Source organism: Amblyraja radiata, chromosome 34, assembly GCF_010909765.2.
Source record: "Amblyraja radiata isolate CabotCenter1 chromosome 34, sAmbRad1.1.pri, whole genome shotgun sequence".
Classification (NCBI taxonomy): domain Eukaryota; kingdom Metazoa; phylum Chordata; class Chondrichthyes; order Rajiformes; family Rajidae; genus Amblyraja; species Amblyraja radiata.
Window position 1 is genome coordinate 23455850 of NC_045989.1, and position 14894 is coordinate 23470743.

The following is a 14894-nucleotide window of genomic DNA, read 5'->3' on the forward strand; positions in this document are numbered from 1 at the left end:
GTCTTTAATATCAGGCACGATAGAGAGAGAGAAAAAGACACAATTGATCACTGCAAATGAAGACATTTGCCACCCCCTTTTCGTGTGATCGTTAACATGTTGATATTTCCAGTTGCCAGTTGTTACAGATGTTGGCATCTGTCTGTGGCGCAGAGGGAAGAGACAGGCTCACAAATGTGGTCACCCCTTCATCTCGTCAATAAAATGTTCCCCTCTCCTCGTCACCAATAATGGCCACATGCCTACGCTCGTTGTGTGTTGTGTGTGTGGGGATTGTATTTGCTGTTCTAAGGCTGGCAGTATCTGCAGCAGACACCGGGAACACGGAGACAGTCTAAGGCTGTGATCTAAGATCTCGGCCACGGCAGAAACCTGTAACAATATAAGTCTGTTGGACATACTGGCTAGGCTGTCACTTTTAATTTGTGCATGACCTGTTGGCCGAAATATGGGATAGAAGTGGCAGAAAGTGGGACTGAAAGCTAGTATTATTGCTTTGACAGCTTCACTCATCTAGAAGTAACGCAAAATGCAATTTATATTTATCCTCCCTGACCTTCGCTCCAAGAGGAAAGTATCTAATGAAGGGCCAGGGAGGCAGCCTAAAGTTCAGCTGGAATTTGTCTACATTGTCGTTCTTCAACTGTTTAATTACAGTCGAGATGTAAATCAAACATCGGAAGAAGGCAATGGGCCTGAAGTCTTGGCATTGTATTTTTGTGGGGGTTGCTTGAACGGTGCAGGAAGGAATAGGGAGTCCCAGGGATGTCGTGAAGAATGTCGGCACACACTCTTTATTAGATAAATGTTCAAGCGACAATCCCGGCGTTTGTTATTTTTTCCCCCGAGACCCAGTCACTGAACCGTGTTGACTTTTGACCGTGGTACCAATGGCCATACGGTAGATTTTCTGGAGCAGCGCCAAGGAAAGATCTGCCTCGATACCAGAATAAGCATTTAGAACCCCTCCGTCACCGAATACTGTTTACAAGATGTAGTTTTGTCGCCCTCTTTCCTTTATTCCCTCATTTCCCCGCTCCCGCCAGGCTGAAGATACAGGAGTTTGAAAGAGTGCACCACCAGACCCAGGGACAGCTTCTTCCCCTCTGTCATCAGGCTTCTGAACGGCCCTTCCGTAAGACACGATACTGTCCGATTCCCCTCTAACCCCATTGTGAGAATTGGACTCTGTCTATGTCTGTGTTAAAATGCTGAAAAGTATATTTCACGCTCTATATCTCCCCCTCGGCTCTATCAATTACACATGAGTTTGACTTGTTTGTATTCATGTATAGTATTGTCTGATCTGATAGGATAGTACACAACTAAAATAAATGACACTGTACCGCGATACATGTGACAATAATAAAGCATAAACCTAATTCTTTCTCCATTTTAATCTACAGACCCGTGGCTTAGTTCTGCTTCATAATCCCTTGGCATGTGCTGGTGACATCACACGATGCCGGTCGCCAGCAACATCCAGTCTCTTGCAACTGTCATTTAATGTCGCAAGCGAATGAAAAATGACTATGAGACTCACTGGCTCCCCGAACTGACCTTGGGTATTATTGGAATGACCTCACATCGGTTTGACCAGAAGACCTTTGATATCTGCATGAAGAAAATATACGAGTGAGATGCCTTGTCTGCCAATTGAAAAGGACAATAATCGGCGAGAATAGCACAGATCTCACGCTATTCTGCAGCTTATTTCTATCAACATTAAAATGTGATCAATACACTCAAATGGAATCTCTTCCCATTGCTTTCAGAATGCAATATACGTCATTGCTTTATTACATTTGGGGGGGAAAGCTATATGTATGTTATGTGTCCTCCCTGTCAGTTAGAAATGAATCGGATGGTCGATAGCGTTTAACTCCTGTCAAAGAGAATTCTATTACAGGTTATGACAGAATAGCGAGAGGCTGGGGGAACTCGGCGGAAACAATAAGGGGGATCCCACGTTCTGAACCGCCCGTTTAGTAATCAGCCCCAGCGCTCACTAATGATCTGAAAAATATAGGTATACAGGATTCTTTGATGTAATCAGCTTTTCTCCACTCAATCGCGCAGTCTACCCCGTCCCTAAACAAGCTCTAACCACTACCTTGGCCTAATCAGCTCAGACACTCGAAGCACGTTCCATGACTAATACGATATCCTCAAAACAAATTAATGAGGACTGATTACGGGAAAGCAGGTCCATTCCCGGCTCCAGTTTCACCTTCCGCTACGTTCATCTTCCTCAGTCAGTCTCTTCCTCCCCCCTCTACACATTTCATCAATTCCTTTTACCTCTACCCCCTCTCCACCGGCCCTACTTGCCTACCACTTTAGTCCCCTTCTCCGTGCCTTCACCTAGACTTCTTCTATCCGCTCCCACTAACACGCACTTGTACCTTTGTCCCTCTCATGCCCAGAATAATTCTCAACCAACGTCGTTTTAAGGGAACTGTTGGACACCCAGATATATAGGCACAAAAGCTGGGGTAACTCAGCGGGTCGGGCAGCGTCTCCGGATAAAAGGAATAGGTGACGTTTTGGACCGAGACCTTTGTTCAGACTCGGCATCTCTGGGGAAAAGGAATAGATGACATTCCTGTCGAGACCCTTCTTCAGAGTGAAAGTCCGTAAAAGGGCCTCGACCCGAACCGTCACAAATTCCTTTTCTCCAGAGATGCTGTCTGACGCATTCTCCAGAGATGCTGTCTGACCTGCTGAGTTACTGCAGTATGTTGTGTCTATCTTCGGTGTAAACCAGCATCTATAGTTCATTCCTATACGTTTAGATATATGCCCTCATCAGCTGATAATATTAAGTTGGCGCCCCCTTGTATGCGGCCAATATAGAATGTCCTGTTACATTATGTGCCTGTCTGGTATATTTCGCATTGCTTGACACGAAGGCTGGAGTAACTCAACGGGTCAGGCAGCATCTCTGGAGAAAATGGATGGGTGACATTTCGGGTCGGGACCTTTACTTCAATGTGACCCGAAACGTCACCTATCCTTTTTCTCCAGAGGTGCTGCCTGACCAGATGAGTTACTCCAGCATTTTGTGACTATCTTTAGTATCAACCAGCATCTGCAGTTCTTTCTTTCTATGTTTCACATTAAGATGAATCTGGCCACAATTAGCAGAAACGCTCTATCTAACGGAAGTGGCCAGGAGATAATGAGTTAGCACAGGCTCAGATGATTACTAAGTTAGAGCACCATTCAGAAAAATAAAATTAATTTTATTTCATACTAAAACTAATCAAATGAAAATGGGTGGCATAAACCACCATGGAAGACATTGTAGGAAAATGCAGCATCTTATTCTAGGCTCCTCCTAAGCTACACACTTCCAAGCAATTTTGAAATCAATACCAATATTGTCATGTGCACTTATGACCATTGGAGCACAGGAGTTGAGGTTGCAGGTCGGTCAAAATGATAAAATACTTTCTTTCCAAATGGACACCCGAGACAATGTGACTGCAGCATGCTGTATTATTTGTGACTGAAACACGGGGATACAAATATTTCAAAGGCTGCAGATACTGGCAATAATATTTCTATGAACAAAATGATACTTAGCTTTTATTTTAATTGATAATTTAGCAGCGCGTCGTTGCATCGTCCGTTGTTCAATGTTACATTTTACGGGGAATGGCAACATTAACAGCTCTTAATATTTCAGAAAGATATCATTTAAGGCAAGCAGCCGTTGTCATTTTGTAAAATGTCGCCAAATTTCTGACTAAATGGTCACCTAATCGTTCATCCGCGGGGAAACCCTAAAAGTTATTGTCATTAAATAAATACTTGACCCATATATCACCAATAAACTTTGTAACTGAGCATTTCTGAGGCTTGTTAAGAAATGAATAATTTGTGATTTATATTAAAATAGACCCAATGAGTTGAATGGAATACACGGAAGTGACTGAAAGGCTGTTAAAAGATCTTGTTCTCTGAACGATGATTTGCACAAAATAAAAAACTTGGAAAAAGTTAATAGTGTCTGGCATTTAAATAGAGGATGAAAGATGATCACTAGGTATTTGTGAAATTTACACCAGCGTTGTATATAGTAGAAACATTTTCCTCCTTTACCCCCCTGAAAATTACCTATAGATTTTTTAAAGAGGAAACACGGGGACAAATAGAACTTAAATGGGTCTTACGGAAAGGTAAACAACTCAAGTTGGTTGGTTGAATACACTTTTGCTTCTCCAGCATTCTCATATAATATCTTAGAGCTCTAAGTCTGTTTCTGCGTATGGAACAGTGCAAAAGTAATGTATGTCTGCTCATCCGGAATAGAATAAAGTTTGAATCATTGTCCATTAGACTTTATAATATTCTGGGGCAGAGATAGAGTAGGTAATGGGCAGCCACGCTGAGGTATTATTATATTTATAATGATTAACAACGATAATAAAATGAGATAAATCTAAAGTTCAAGGCAGCTGTATTCGTCATTGTAATCAGCAATAGGACAACATACATTGTTCTGGATGTATACGCTTGGATCCATTTAATGAAGCACATTTTGTGAATTCCTCATTCAGTGGTCGAGGGTAATTATTCTACTCGTTGTTCCACCGCTGGTTTGTTATTTTTTACCAATAATATAACTCATTCAAACAGTAACTACTTGTCAAGTCCAATCCAGACTGTAAGAAAAAAGGGCGCATGTTTCTTGCATACTCTATTCCTCACTCGGGCAGCATCACCAAATATTGTTAGTCAGAGAATTCTCATTCTAGAAAATCTATACATTTATATGGGTTTGGAACTAATGACGATAGAATTCTTGTGTAGGAATGCAAAAAATAATTAAGAACGTTGGCAGGTGTCAGTGATTCCAGACGAAACCCATTGCTTGCGTTCAATTGAACATACCATGATAGCATAATAAGACAACTTAAGCCGTTAGACAATATACCATCATTGGGTAATAACTAGATACGGCACCATCTCAATCACCTGTTAAATATTGTTGCAAATAACTACATTTTTCGTGTAACTGGGTCTGCGATAACTCGCACTGCAGAATTGGATAATTCTGGTTACCAACTGAGATATTATGACCTTCCGGCTTTAGAATGCGAGGGAGATGTGTACTAAATGCATTCCCTGTAAAATTCATACACCGCTGATTTGAGTATCACAGAGTCTTGCCCTTGCCTGCACGAAACAACTGCATGTTTTAAAATTCAAACAGCTTTAAACATTTTCTTTGGGTTATCAGGCAGGGGGTTTGAAAATTCGATGCATATTTTTCGTTCAATTCATGGCTGGGCAAACAACCCTTTTGGCTATAAACAGAAACAGTCCAAGGAGATTGATGGCAATGTTTGTGGCGACTTGTTCGAACGGAAGGGACAGGTAACACCTAGAAGGAATCCTCGCTTGAGGTTCTAGAGCACAACATTTGAATTATAGATCCATCTTTCTTTTAACCATAATCTACGCAGAACCATAACATTAATGGGCCATTAGAATATTATTCAAAACGGACTCGAATTGAGTACTGTAACATAGCTTGCGCCAGTTCATGTATTGATTAATAGTGAAAGTCGCAGGCACCAAACAGATGGTTTAGACACAAAATCCACAAGGGTGTTGAGAACATTTTAAATCTCAGAGCTATTTCTACCTATGCTGCGTCCTCGTCGAGTTTTAAAGAAGTCAACGGGAAATTTTGCTTCAGCAATTATTTCTAGGTTTCAGGAGGAATTTGTATTATTTTCAAGTATTATACATTCTTTAAGTATTATCTATTAATTGTATTTATATTACCCAGTAAACATATATATGGTAAATCATTAACGCCCTTTGGTAGAAGTTACATTAAACGGGAACAAATCTGTTCAAATCTCAAATGTCAGAGGACAAAGGGGCAGTTGGAATAACTACTCAGGCCCAAAGCATAGATGGAAAGGAAAATAAATATATCTTACTTCTCACATTAGCATTTAGCATCTGTAAACTCTATAATGGATCTGAATATCGGGAAGCAACGGACCATATGACTAAGTCTACTACATCTCTCTCGGGTCGTTTCATCTTCTTTGGCAAACTTGACAAAACAGAAGAAATATGACACGTGAATTATTAAACAGAGCCCATTTGACTTTTAACCCAGCTGTTGTCAGGAAGCTAAATTTCCGGTATATTTATCTTGAATATACATTACAGGGCATGTGAGCTGCTAGGTTGAAAATACAGAGACAGGACGAAACGCCAAAGCTCCAGTGAAGGTCTGCATGAAAAACGGCCCATTTGTCACAGAAGATGGTCAATAAATTAGATAGAATGATAGATAGAAAGGCCGCAAATGGATGCGCAGGACCAAACAGTAAGCGTCTCATCGCTGATGAAAACTGATGCAACAGGCAACTAACTTTTCCAGCCAAGACTAGTTCTGTTTTTACTGTGCAAGATCACAGGCTGCACTTGCGGCGGTTAACAGGTGGTTATGCCCCATATAATACGGTTTCATTTGAGTATTACTCAAAACGAGTTGAGAGCCTACAGACTAATAACATTGCATTGACAAAGACAGATTTAGCTTTAGGTTTCAAGCAATATGTACTATTCTCGAATTCACGGTAATAAACTGCCAGAATAAGCATAACATTCTTGGCAACATCTCATCATTTAAGATATTTTTAAAAATAAAAATGTACCACATTTTTGGGTTGAGAGGAAAATATTTAAATGTTGATTATTAATTTCAAATATGATATTATATTTCCTGTTTGGGAAAAAACGGAGGGTGTCTAATTTAATATATTCTTCCTTTTTGAACATATGTTCTTGAATATATGTTCCTTCTTGAACATGTCTAATTTAATATATACGTTTAGTGTAGAATACAGATAAATGAATCTGTGTTGTGTGATATATACCATTAAAATGATCTATCTATCCACCTATCTATCAACGACATATATCACAAAATAATTATCGCAAATTCTATTCATAATTTCTGAAATATTTCCTTTAAATTAAACACTGAAATTACTTTATTTTCAATGGAATTGTTTTTGGTGAAAGTTGTTGCCTGCAAAGTACACCGGTATACCTGGAACTTGGTGGACAGGTGCATCGGTTAGTGTGATCTCTGCATTATTCTCAACGTGGCCGGTTTTGTTATTTAGCCGGAGCTCGCATTTGAGATGATTTTTTTAGAAGAATAACGAAAGACAGTTTAACCGCGTTATTGACGCGAAACACACAGAATTAGCAACTGGGTGTTCAGAGAGGAAAATGCCAAGTAATTGAATAACTAAAATCTGGGTGATAGAGCAGTCAAAAGTGGCCGCGATGACAGGGGAGCTACGAGCCAAGTGATGGACACCATTGTCCTAAGTTGACCCTCCATTAACACCAGTTCTCAGCAGCTGTATTATGTCAGAAATTCCCATCGACACACAGAGGTTGCCACTAATTTTCTCAGCACATTCAGTTCTCGGAGCAGCGCTCAATCCTATCTCAAATAAATGGGTGGAGAATATGACCCAAAACTGCTCTCCAATCTCAGCATTCTATTACTGACTCCAAAAATGTATTGTAGTGCAGGTGGCAGTAATTTGGTCCTTATCTCTAGAATGTTTATGCAGCTCCCTCCATTAATACTGAGAATGTTATTATTATTAATTAACAAATAAAATGAACCATTTTGGACTCAGTGAAATAGCCTCATCTTCTAATTGGACTTAAAGGAAGAACAAAGTTGACCTACTAGTGACAGACACAGGTTTGAGGGTGACATTTCATTGCGTTGCACCATGTGAAAGAAATAAAAGGGACCCGTCAATTTAATGCAAGGACCAAAAGTGCATATTGTTGCTAAGAGACAAGGATGCCGCTGAACTTCCATCAGAAGCTCTGCTACGACCTTATGCAAATGGAACTGGAAACTCTTTGTGGATGGCAGCGAATTCCGCCCACAGTGTCAGGAATACCTGGCAGATGCTTTTATTCAAATGTTCAGTAAAAACACACAAGATGTGACAAAGCATGACACTTTCGACACTGTGGAGGGAATGGCAGAGAGAGAGAGAGGGAGAGAGGGAGAGAGAGAGAGAGAGAGAGATAGAGAGAGAGAGAGAGAGAGAGAGAGAGAGAGAGAGAGATAGAGAGAGAGAGATAGATATATAGATCTCTGCTCTCGAGATCTTCCGCTGCCTTCTTCTCATCTCTCTCGCTCCCTCTCTTCGCGCTGCTCTCTCTCTTCTCTCTCTTTTTTTTGGCTCTTTCTCTTCCTCTCGTCTCTCTCTCGCTTTCTCTCTTCTCTCTCTCTTCTCTCTCTTCTCTCGTCTCTCCTCGTTCTCTCTCTCTTTGTGTTTTTTTTTTTTTGTCTTCCTCTCTCTGTCTCTCCTTCTCTCTTCGCTCTCTGTCTCCTCTCTCTCCTCTCCCTCTCTCTTGTCTTTCTTGTTGGTTCTGCTCTCTCTCCTCTCTCTCTCTTCTTTCTCTCTTCGCCTCTCTCTTCTCTCTATCTCTCTCTGCTCTTCTCTCCATCTCTCTTCGTCTCTCTCTCGCTCTTCTCTCCCCTCGCTCATACCGCCCACGAACGCATACCACGACCAGATCTCGCTACCGATAAGGAGATAGAAAGTAAACAAGAGAGGGATGAGAAGAAGAGAAGAGTAGAGAGAGAGAGCCAGATCCCACCAGAGCGACCCACAGAAAGAGCCAGCCATCAGAATAGAAGAGCGTACAGTCCATCTCCATTCTAGAGAAATAAAGAGAGAGAGACAGAGAGAGAGACAGAGACAGAGACTCGCCATCCAGAATGCCATCAATCCATCCTCCCGGTGCTGTCATATTTTCCCCTTCAGCCTCACAGAAGATTGGTCCAAAACACTAAAGTGCTTCTCTTTACATCTGTGAAAGGACTATTAAGGCAGATTAATGAAACTGACCAATCTACCAGCTATAGACACTACGGCAAGCGGCTAGGAATCCGAGGAATGGTTAGATTCCATCATGCCAAAGTGCTTCTGAAATTATCTAGATACAAAACAAAATCAAAATAATCTTAGTAACATACATGAACAATGCACATATTTAAGTAATTATCCAGCCAGAAATAAAATACTACCATATTTGAAATTGTAAGGAAATGAAGTTCAAAATGTCATTCATTTGCGAATATAATTTTTGAGGGTAAGAAACATAGTAAACAATGATGATACATTAACTGATTCTATTCTTTCATAGAAATAACATTTAGGTGAATATTCTGTATTCTCATGAAACAATGCAATGAAAATTTACATATTATATTAAGGGTGCAATCCCGCAGTTAGTGTCCGTGAAGATCAGCATTGATAAACGAAGGGTAAGCGTTTCCAAAAGCAAACAATCCAATAACTGAAATGTAATTGTAAATTCGTCCCATTGATATGCACAGGCCAGCACAAATATACTCATAGCATCTAAAATGTTAGAACGGTATTGGCCCTGAAGATTTATTTGCTCAAATGTCGAATTAATCTTCTACATTTTCCGTAAAGACCGAACCCGACTCATTGTGTGTATTGCAGAAATAAGCAGAGAAAGGAGGAAAGAAGATTCATTGTTGCATTTTTTAAGCAAAAACAATATTTTCAACTGAGTAAAATATAGTTTTAACCGTATCTTTGAAGATGTGTAATGATTAGAGTCGCACGGTAGCATTTGATTTCAATGTCTTACTCTGTAAGCAGTCAACATAAATAACAAAAAAACAAATCAAACACTTAAAAATATATTTAATGCCGCTTCCAATAAATACGTTCGTTAGGAAAATTAGTAAGTTGATCAAATTAATAGCTCCAAACACTTTTTTTTTCCAATTGTTGCGGGCTTTATGTGGAAAGAAGATTGCAAAAATCATGTTAGTTTTCCAATGAGAAATATGTTATCCTATATTGAACGAACTGTGATAAAAAATGAAACCATCGAAGACTATTACTAAAAGCGGACGCGCCGTCGTAGTAATGGAATGCACATTTAAGGCAGTCAACTTCAGAGCATGGATGTTGAAGTGTGAAGCGAAAGTTTGTCCCTATCAGATACTGGAACAGATTTGCTGGAAAGCGAACTTCAAGATTATTGCTAGTTATTAAAGTTATTTAACTACCCCAATTATACTGACCAAGACGATCAATTTTAGGTTAGAATGGACGCTATTTATTTTTAAATGTGGCTTAGGTGATTTTTCTCATATTCTATTTTACAAAAATCCTCTTTAGAAATGCCGCTACCAATGTATTTTCTCACGAAAATACATTGGTAGCTACAAAATAAACCCCTCAAACATTCGCAGACACCCCTCTTTCATTCCCCACTGTTCCATTACAGACACACCACCACTTCATAATTCAAGTTTCCAAGAAAATTACATTGCTTCGTAAAACATATTTAGGCTTCATGTACTACCAGTTAGGATTCCAACGAAGTTATTTATTTCTCACCCAGGAGAACGCCGTATGCCCCATTAGGGAACTAATTTGCTTTGTGGTAAATGTAAAAGTTAAAGGAAGCATCCGGATTTGACACATATCAAGTGAAAATTGCATTGCAGAAGTTATAAAGGGAGAGAAAGAGGTCCATTACGTTTCCCATATTGCAGAAGACGACGACACTAAAATCAGAATTGGTCCACTTTGTTTCATGATACTATTTGAAATCAGCAGTTAAATTACTTTGAAATTGCAACTGAAATGGTGGGAGCATTTCCAAATGGCACCCAATTTTCATAACGTGTATAATAAGATTGGTATTTAAGCAGCCATTTCGTATGTTCAATAAGGGTTTCAATGGAACATTGAATACACGAGATAACTATTAATGGGATTTGAAATGATTTAGTTCCTGATAACAGCGCTTGGAACAGCTGCTAGTAATACAGTGGCCCCATAATGTTTGGGACAAAGACCCATCATTTATGGATTTGCCTCTGTACTCCATCATTTGAGATTTGTAATAGAAAAAAAAATCACATGTGGTTAAAGTGCACCTTGTCAGATTTTAATAAAGGCCATTTTTATACATTTTGGTTTCACCATGTATAAATTAGAGCAACGTTTATACACAGTCCCCCCATTTCAGGGCACCATAATGTTTGGGACACAGCAATGTCATGTAAATGAAAGTAGTCATGTTTAGCATTTTGTTGCGTACCCTTTGCATGCAATGACTGCTTGAAGTCTGCGATTCATGGACATCACCAGTTGCTGGGTGTCTTCTCTGGTGATGCTCTGCCAGGCCTGTATTGCAGCCATCTTATGCTTATGCTTGTTTTGGGGGGTAGTCCCCTTCAGTTTTTTCTTCAACATATAAAAGGCATGCTCAATTGGGTTCAGATCGGGTGATTGACTTGGCCACTTAAGAATTTACCTTTTTTAGCTTTGACAAACTCCTTTGTTGCTTTAGCAGTATGTCTGGGATCATTATCTTGCTGTAGAATGAACCACCAGCCAATGAGTTTTGAGGCATTTGTTTGAACTTGAGCAGATAGGATGTGTCTACACACTTCAGAATTAATGATGCGACTCCATCAGCAGTTGTATCGTCAAAGATAATTGAGCCAGTACCTTCAGCAGCCATACATGCCCATGCCATAACCCCCCGCCACTGTGTTTCACAGATGAGGTGGTATGCTTTGGATCTTGGGCAGTTCCTTCTCTCCTCCATACTTTGCTCTTGCCATCACTCTGATATAAGTTCATCTTCATCTCATCTGTCTACAAGACCTTTTTCCAGAACTGTGGTTGCTCTTCTAAGTATTTCTTGGCATACTGTAACCTGGTCATCCTGTTCATGAAGTCTTCTGTGGACAGTGGTCATTGATAAATCCACACCTGGCTCCTGAAGAATGGTTCTGATCTGTTGGACAGGTGTTTGGGGATTTTACTTTATTATCGAGAGAATTCTGTCATCAGCTGTGGATGTCTTCCTTGGCCTGCCAGTCCCTTTGCGATTAGTAAGATCACCGGTGCTCTCTTTCTTCTTAATGATCTTCCAAACAGTTGATTTTGGTAAGCCTATGGTTTGGTGGATGTGTCTAACAGTGTATTATTGTTTTTCAGTCCTCGTAATGGCTTCTTTAACTTTCATTGGCACAACGTTGGTCCTCACGTTGATAAACAGCAATAACAGTTTCCAATGGTGATGGAAAGGCGGGAGGAAAGACTAGGTGCTGAGAGCTCGCTTATATCTGCATTAAGGAGGCAATTAAACACACCTGAGCAATTGCAAACACCCGTGAAGCCATGTGTCCCAGACTTTATGGTGCCCTGAAATGGGGGGTGGGGGAGGCTATGTATGACCACAGCTGAAAATTCAACATGGTGAAACCAAAATGTATAAAAATGACCTTTATAAAAATCTGACACTGTGCAATTTAACCACATGTGATTCTTTTCTATTACAAATCTCAAATTGTGGAGTACAGAGGCAATTAAATAAATGATAAATCTTTGTCCCAAACATTATGGAGGACACTGTACATACTGGACACGTGGCCCCCCAGTGACAATGTGGGCCGCGCACTTGTTCTTCCCACTTCATTACACGATCCCAAGAACTTCACTGTAATTTAGTTCACGGGTCAGCCGAGGCAAATCTGCCCGTGAACGGCCAAACATTGGGGCATCCATGCCCATCCATGCAGCAGTTCAACGAGCCTCACAAAAGTGAATTCTGAAGTCTATAGACACATCCTATCTGCTCAGGTTAAGTACCTTGCTTAAAGATATAGCGCATCAAACGCTTCTCAAACAATCAGTTGAGTTTTTGGTCCATCATTTGAGGCAGCGACGACCTTTAGAAGTTTGTATAGGAAGGAATTGCAGATGCTGGTTTACACCGAAAATAGACACAAAGTGCCGGAGTAACTCAGCCGGTCAGGGAGTATCTCTGGAGAGAAGTAAAAGGAATACGTCTATTCCCCGTGATCCTATCACTTGGAGCATCTTATGGTTAAAGTTGTCCCTGGCACTATAGAACCCAATAATCTAGAAAAGGACAACACTTCTTATTTGTTGAGTGACTACCTGTTAATTTTACTCAATGTTACCGATTCTAAAACAGAGTTCTAGACTCCGGGACCAGAATGTCAATTCCAAACCTACAGCATGATTTTTTAAAGCAAGAAGCGTAAAACATTATATTTTTAAGTTCAGAACCTTGTTCCATCTGTACAGTTTCAAAATATATCAATTTCTCGCCCTCCGCCTCCTGTCTAGAATATTTCATTGTTAGATGTACTCAGGTAAGCTTCTGTTTCGATAAGTGTCGGGGAAATTGAAGAATTGAGAAGTGTTCGTTAAACTAAACGAATAAATCGTGGTCCAATTATCTGTCATAAGCCTGGAGGAACCTAATGGAAATCTTTCTTAACAATGTATACTCCAATTGCATTTTTGCAGTTCGTTTGCATAATGCATTAGCGCCGTTATAATTATATTTTACAGGGCACCACTTCTTATCGAGATAAATGTGGTTCAGCAAAATGGAGCATTTCCTGATAATCACGATTTTTAAAAGACGGTTACAAATATGATTGTCTGTTTCATAGACTCGCTGATTGAACGACTATTAAGTACATTTCACATGTAAATGTGGTACAACAGCCCATCAACTACCAGTTGCCCCATTCGAAGGCTCAAGGGATAACTGCTGGACTGGTGATTGAGTGTACCTCTACCTGCAACGCCTGATCCTCCGTCCCTATTCAATGGGATCAGAGAATTCAGTGGTGGGAGACATGTGCACGTTTCCTCAGCATTATCGACTTCAGGGCGACCCATCTGCATTTCCCTTGACCGTTCGCCCCCTTTGATCTCTCGTTTTCACACCTTACCCTTCCATATCTCTCGTTTCCTCCGAGTCATTCGTAACTGTCAATGTATGTCATGTTGTTACTTGTGGGCGAAGCACCAAGACAAATTCCTTGTATGTGAATACTTGGCCAATAAACTTACTTACTAACTTACTTCCCTCTCCCCGGACTCAGTCTGAAGAAGGGTCTCGACCCGAAACGTCTCCAATTCCTTCTATCCAGAGATGCTGCCTGTCCAGCTGAGTTACTCCAGCATTTTGTGTCTGCCTATAGATTAGTGGAATAACCATTCGAATCCAGTGTTCCATCGGGCTGGTTAAGAAGGAACTGCAGATGCTGGAAAATCGAAGGTAGACAAAAATGCTGGAGAAACTCAGCGTGTGAGGCAGCATCTATGGAGCGAAGGAAATAGGCAATTGCCTATTTCCTTCGCTCCATAGATGCTGCCTCACCCACTGAGTTTCTCCAGCATTTTTGTCTACCTTCCATCGGCCTGGGCTGTTTATTAGGTGCCTACAGGGGCGAACCCGTGATTTCACAGCTATTGAGCAGTTCCGGATTTATCTCTTTATTTGGGGGACACAATTCGTCCCAACGCACCCCCACCCACCACGGTGAAAAAATGCCAAAACATTTTGGGTACGGAATCAACATTGCCAGACCAAGCAAATATTACCCACTGATCCATATCAAAATAATCATACTCTTTCTTAATTAATATATTTCTCACAAGGATTGAATACACATCCATTGATTTCATAGCAAAGTATTTCATTCATTTTTTTTTAAACTGTAACAGAAAACGCTTGGACTATGAATTAAATATTAATCAAGAAAAAAAAAAGACAATCTCCTAAGGTTAAAACAATATAACTAGTGTCATTGCTGATTTAGATCTGGAATAGGAGCATAAATCAAACCGATGTCATGACTTCATTGAGTAGAGACAGGACTAAGCATCAAAAGCATTTTATGGCTCAATATTAATGACATAACTCCAGGAAAGCTAAATTATATTCCATTCAGATTTCCGGTTAATGCGAACTGCAAACCGTAA

The 14894-nt window shown here is 40.2% G+C and overlaps 2 long non-coding RNA genes across 5 annotated transcripts in view; both read left to right on the plus strand.

Moving 5' to 3' along the window:
- LOC116991677 overlaps positions 1-4009 on the plus strand; it is a 35821-nt gene extending 31812 nt beyond the window's left edge. For 3 of the 4 annotated variants that reach the window (XR_004416865.1, XR_004416863.1, XR_004416866.1), the window contains one exon: positions 1407-4009. This is a non-coding gene — a long non-coding RNA (uncharacterized LOC116991677). The remainder of the gene's footprint in view (positions 1-1406) is intronic. The other variant, XR_004416864.1, reaches the window with a different exon arrangement.
- The window catches only part of LOC116991682, a 1144705-nt gene that overhangs the window by 775974 nt on the left and 353837 nt on the right, over positions 1-14894 (plus strand). The window lies entirely within an intron of this gene.